The following is a 6,350-nucleotide window of genomic DNA, read 5'->3' as shown; positions in this document are numbered from 1 at the left end:
GTTAATTGTTTCCTTCCCTGTTTTAAGCATGAATTCAGTAGCTATTTTTATCGTTTATGTTATTGTTTCTACCCTTAGCATGAGTAGCTAAATCTGTTGTGCTAGGATGTAGGGGAATTGTAGCATAGGCGGCATTAGATTGAACACGGACTGAACCCGCGTGTCAGTCGATCGACTGACATTGTTGGTCGATCGACTGACCTTGTAAGGTTACCCTTCGTTTTAATTGTTCTTAATCTTGTATTTAGCCAATCGAATGCATGCGACCAGTTAAATACCTATTTTGTGACCAACCCATTAGATCGAAAGATAGGGAAGGTTAGTTGACCGTCAATTAAATCGACTAAACTGTGCTAAGATCGAAAGATAGGTATAGTTTAGACCATTAGTCGCCAGACGAAAGTTACTATTAGTGACATTAGGGACCTTTAGCGAGATCGAGAGATGCTGATTGTTAAGAGTGGACCGAGAGGACCTCTTTATTTCCGCCTTACCGTGTTTAATTCAGACCGACTTAGTTTGTTGCCGCCTACGCCTATAATGAACCGATCATCCTAGTACCCTTCTTTTATCTGTTTGAACTCGTATTTTAGTTTATTATTTTAGTTGACTTTTAGCTATAGACCAATTCAAACCAACCCCCATAATTGTTACCTCGGACTGATCATAAAACAACTAGAATTTACAACTGCCTCCTTGTGGTTCGACCCTGTTACCACTAGCCTAGGTTAGTCTTAATAGGAGATTATAAATTTTATCTTTGGTACTCACAACGACGGGTATCAGAAGCGATGTGGATGTTAGAGGTTTAGCACGTGAATGTGCTTGTATGATGTGTGGATGACTTGTGTTAGCATTTCATGAAGTGAACAAAGTAGATACTTGCATACATGTGGCATTGTGGTGATATAATCGAATTTCAATAGGTTCTGTGTGCATGTAACATGGTTAGTTTTGTTGAAAAAATTACACGGAGTACGATGTACGATGTGCAATTAGGTTGTATGGATGTGCACAATTGGTAAGTTGCTTGGTACATTGTAGAAGTAAGACCTAAAGGTGACGAGTTCCAAATAAGTTTTGACTCCGAACGATGCTTATTGTTTTTCAGGGAAGATTATACGCAAAAATATCAAAATTCCGTTACTGTGCGAGAGTACTCGACCGAATACATAAAGTACTTGACCGAGTACGCCTTACTGGACTGAGTATGTTGGCACTCGGCCGAGTACTCGGAAGTCAGTAGCTATGGTAATAAGCAAATCTGAGTACTCGACCGAGTAGGGACAGGTACTCGACCGAGTCTACTCGGCAGAGTAGGTCCAGTACTCAACCGAGTACCCCAAAAATTCGCGGTTCAGCTATGGTTTTCTTCAAAACTTTCTCTCATAACCTATACTTTGGTGATTTGTGTAATTTTGCTCTCGGATTTTTTCTCTTACCATCACTCTTTCAATCAATTTACGACTTAAGGTAATGTATCTTTCAAAACTTCTTACTTTTATTAATTGATGTATGTATGGAAAAGAAGATTTCCATGCCCAAAATTTCTGATTTTTATACCGAAATTTTTTTCTAGGGTTTTGCCCCAAATTTCGATTTTGGTCACTTTGATTCTTGATAGGGTGCTTATAAGAGTTCAATTATTGCTAGAAATGATCTATCACGTGTATGTCTTGTGCCTTTTTATAGAAAAATCCGTCTTAAACTCCGTCATGAAAGTCAATAAAACTGAAATTTTTCTCTTGTTATTGTGTAAATTCCGGAAAGATTCTTGTTTAACTTGTATTCTTGCAGCATGCTGAAGCTAAGAGCTCCTCCCAAGAAGAGAACTCGTGCCAATACCGTGTTCGAGCAAGGGTAATCTAGTGCGGAGCTGCTTGTTCTTTCCGTAGACAAGTGCCCGACGGTAATTTTTGCTGACTTTGAACAGCAGGCTGCTTTTATAGGCTTGATGGGTCGCCCTATGAGACCGTCTAGGTGTGTGGATCAAGGGGTTTCGATGGACTTGGGGATATAATCGGATATAGTGCATATATTCGAGATCTTGGAGATGGATGGGTTGCATCACCTTATGAAGAAGTCCTATCCTTTTCTGACCTTAGAATTTATGAGTTTCTTCAAATATGATATGCGAGGGAAGACCGTTAGTTTCCGTCTTTTGAACATCAACCATGCCTTGACATTAGACGAGTTTGCTGTGCACCCGGGGTTAGAGAATGAGAAAGCGGGGTATAGTAGTGATATGGAGACGGAGAGTGGGGCACCTCACTATCTTCCTTACCTTACTGGCCGGACCGCCCCTACCTCTAGTTCTATGTTGATCAATGATGTCCAGCATGTGTCCCTTCGTATCTTTTTGCGGATGCTAACATGCTTGCTCTATGGTCGGAATGACGCAAGTAAGTTTGACTCTCATGAGGTGATGCTCTTGATGTCCTACCTCAATCCCCTTCGGGAGAAGCACTTCTACTATAGCGCTCCCGGTGTGGTGTGCACCAGCTTGGCTTTTATGGCTCGCTCCAAGAACTGCTATCTTAGCCGTGGGGCCATATTGACCCGCTTGGCTCAGTGTTTGGCTGACATTGAGGCTTCATCTGAGTCTGCCTCTTCCCTGTTTGACACTGCCCCTACCATAGATGAGGCTTATTTGTGCTATGTGAAGTGGTTGAGGAGGTTGGACGATGGGTCCTTGGCATGGAGGGTAAGGGGAACTAGGTGGATGGTATTTCCGGATGCTGAGAACCTACGTGTTATCGATCACTTGTCCAAGTACGAACCCGGGAGTGGACAACCCCAGCCCGAGCCCTAGTTCTACCTCATATCCCCTGATATTCTTCTCGACATACCCGAGCCGATCGCCACTTCTAGTAAGCAGAAGACTGTTCCGACCCTTGGTGAGCACTATGGAGGGAGGGTGACTAGAGGGGTGGTGACTGAGCATCCTTACACCCCACCGAGTTGTTACCCACACCCGTACCCATCCTATTCTATGGTCCATGATCCTAAGATGCAAGTTAGTGAGCTTACGAAGAGGATATCTACCACCCTGGTGTTGAGGAACCTACATGAGATTACGCATCGGTAGAATGTGGGGACCGGTCTTGCTCAGCCATCTTGGTGGAGTGGAGTAGGGGATGATAGAGAAGTGTTCCGCAGCTACGAGGTGGACCGCACCTTTTGGAGAGCTGCGGAAGACCGTGAGTATGGTTGCCTTGCCGGACCGTGGGGAGCTGATGTGACCATAATTTGAGCATATTTAGTCCCCGAATTAGCCTTGTTCCCATGCTTTTTAGTGCATATTTGGGTCATTTATTGTCTTTAGTCCTTTGTTTTGCATATTCTTAGAGGTTTTGATCCCTTGGTAGGAAAGAAGTGCAAACCTTGCATTTTCATGGCAAAATGGAGCTAAATTGATTGAATTCAATGACCAAGCATCAAAGAGAAGATAAGACTAGAAGGCCTTTGTACATACTATAGTAGATGGGCAATGATGAGAAAAGATCCTTGCATCCCCGAGGAAATCCTCAAGGATTTTATGAAAAGAAAGGAAGAAGCTGACAGAGAATCCGAGCGGATTGCCCACAATCCGCCCGTCTAAGACAAGCAATTCGAGCGTCTTTCTTAGTTGGACGCTCGTCCAGAACCACCACAATCCGCCCGTCCACCCCACGAATCCGCTCGTCCAAAAGACCCACAATCCACCCGTCCCGTGCCCTGGACTCTCGGATTGTGTGACCGCTAATCCGTCTTCTACTTGTTCAATGAAGGATGCGCATATTTTTCAAAGACCGTCGAAAAGGAGACTGGAGTCTCTCTTGAGACCGGCGATTCCTCAAGGACTTAATCGTCATTTAAGTCCTTAGTAAACCCTAATTTATGTACCTAATCCCCACTATAAATACCCCATTAGTCTAATTAGGTGATCATGTTCTTCTTAGAAATCTCTAGTGTAGTTTATATCAATCAAATCTCTCTTTAATCTTGTAATCAACTTTTAATCAAGTCTTAATACAAATCTCATTTCCTTAATCTCTCTTTTGTTCATCTTTCATTTTGGGTAATTGAAGATTATTTGGGTTATTATTGGGAGATTGACAACCTTCCAATCAATCATCAAGTACTTCTATTATTCTGTGCTTTATTATTGGAATCATTAGTAGGTATAATTCTCTTAATCCCTTTTTAATTATTGTTAATTATCTTCATTTATTCATCATGTTTTACTTTGTTGGTATGATTGACAACCTTGCTAGCATGTTCAACATGATAATGAGTGAGTAGTTTCCTTAGCTAGGGTTAATGGGTAATTAGGGGAAACCAACATGGGGGATGATTCATGCTTAAATTAATATGTTTTCATAAGTTTATTTGCTTGCTTGTTGTGATCTCAAATTATGCACATGTTATGTTTGATGAAATGCGAGCCTATGAATCCTTGCATTTTTTACCCATCACCTATCTTTTCAATGAGACTTGTAAGACATCAACCAACTCGAGTCTCATTAGACCATGCATATAGTTGAGTAGGGAAGATTAAGTCGACTTGTAGGTGTTATAAAATCTAATCGATTCGGCTCCGGGACCCAAACTTTCCTAGGATTGTAAGATATAAACCAACTCGATCCATCACAACAATAATTGCTTGCTTATAATTTGAGAATATGTTTGTATGATCAATTCCCATGAATCCCCTAAGACCCCATGACACCCTAGTGCCTTTTATCAATTGTTTACATCCCTTTTTAATCATCTTGCTTGTTTACTTTTATTGCTATTTAGTTTAGTGATCTTTTACTTCAAACCCCAAATTGTGACACCCCTAGACACCACTAGTTGCAATTGAAAATCTCATCTCAATTCCCGTCCCTTGGGATCCGACCTTTATTTGCCTCTTTACTAATTGTAGAGTTATTTGTGGAGTTATAAATTGTGTTTTGGTCTAGGTGCTCCTAACGACAAGTACCGAAAACTAAACCTCCCAAGGGAGTCCGACCAAAAATGACGCCGTTGCCGGGGACTTTGTTAACTTGATTTAGATTTTCTTAGATTGTTATTAGTTGTGTCTTTCTTTGCCTTGGGGAAGTAAAGCTCCTCAAGGTTTGTTCTAATTATTTTTTAGTTGTTTGATATTTTGCATGTCTAGAAGATCACAAGGTAACTTGTTACCCTTTGATCACGAAATTGAAAGGACTTTGACAAACAATAGAAGACTTGCTAGGATAACTTTGAGAGGTACTGGTGATGTTGTAGATATTCAACCAAACGCTATTGAGTTCGTCAACCCTTTTGCAAGAGAAGGTGAGGAGAACCCAACACAAAATCCAACACAAAATCAACCCACAATGCCTTAATTTTCGTCACATTCCGTACCAACCGAGGAGAACCTACCCAATGATACTCCCACACCACAAAACTTAACCGGAAATTTCATTGCCAAATCCGCATTTATCCAATTAGTCGAAAGGAGCCAATTTGGGGGGATGCCTAGTGAATACCCTCACTCTCACATGGATACTTTTTGTGACTATTATGCTACGATTTCTCAAACCGGTGTAACTCAAGACCAAATTCGATGGGTCTTATTTCCTTTTTCTCTAATTGGCACCGCAAAACAATGGTTGAAAGGCCTTGATAAGGCTACTCTCGGAATTGACTCTTGGAATAAATTGGCTCTACCTTTCTACAAAAAGTTCTATCCACCGGAAAAGACTAACATGCTAAGAGCTCAAATTACAGGCTTTAATCAAAGAGATGAAGAATCCTTGTATGAAGCTTGGGAGCGATTCAAGGGAATTTGTCGCTCATGTCCTCATCATGGACTTAGCGAGTGGTTCTTGGTACAACAATTTTGGAATGGTGTTTATGAAGACTCAAGAAACATTCTCAACATGGGATCAAATGGTATGTTCACTGAAGTTGACGACAATCAAACTTGGAACAAGATTGAGGAAATGACGGTCCATAATTCACAATATAGTAGACCTCGCAAGGCTACTTGAGGAGGAAAACATGAAGTGGACTCTATTACTCAATTGGGTGCTCAACTTAGTGCTCACATTGATACCATCAATTTGAATTTCGAAAAAGCTATGGCTAGACTTGAAGAAGCCTCAAAATCACCAAAGCATCATGCTAATGCCATGACGGCATCTTCATCAATCCCAAGTGGGATATGTGAGAATTGTGGAACTTTGGGACATGACCAAAGTGAATGTAGGGGAAATAATGAACAAGTGAATGCTTTTCAAGCATACAAGAGTGGTACCCCTTATTCAAATTATTACAATGAAAACACCAAATTCCACCCAAATCTCTCATAAAAAAGCCAAAATGTTCAAAACCCTCAA

The 6,350-nt window shown here is 41.1% G+C and overlaps 1 non-coding gene across 1 annotated transcript; it reads right to left on the bottom strand.

Moving 5' to 3' along the window:
- Positions 1-5,717: 5,717 nt before the first annotated feature.
- LOC141645469 (small nucleolar RNA R71) lies at positions 5,718-5,824 on the bottom strand. The gene has a single exon (XR_012544951.1). It is a non-coding gene; the product is annotated as a small nucleolar RNA R71 (small nucleolar RNA).
- Between the last annotated feature and the right edge of the window lie 526 nt (positions 5,825-6,350).

Source organism: Silene latifolia, chromosome 2 (assembly GCF_048544455.1).
Source record: "Silene latifolia isolate original U9 population chromosome 2, ASM4854445v1, whole genome shotgun sequence".
Lineage (NCBI taxonomy): Eukaryota > Viridiplantae > Streptophyta > Magnoliopsida > Caryophyllales > Caryophyllaceae > Silene > Silene latifolia.
The sequence above is the reverse complement of the archived record's forward strand: the minus strand, read 5'-3'. Positions and strand labels throughout refer to the sequence as shown.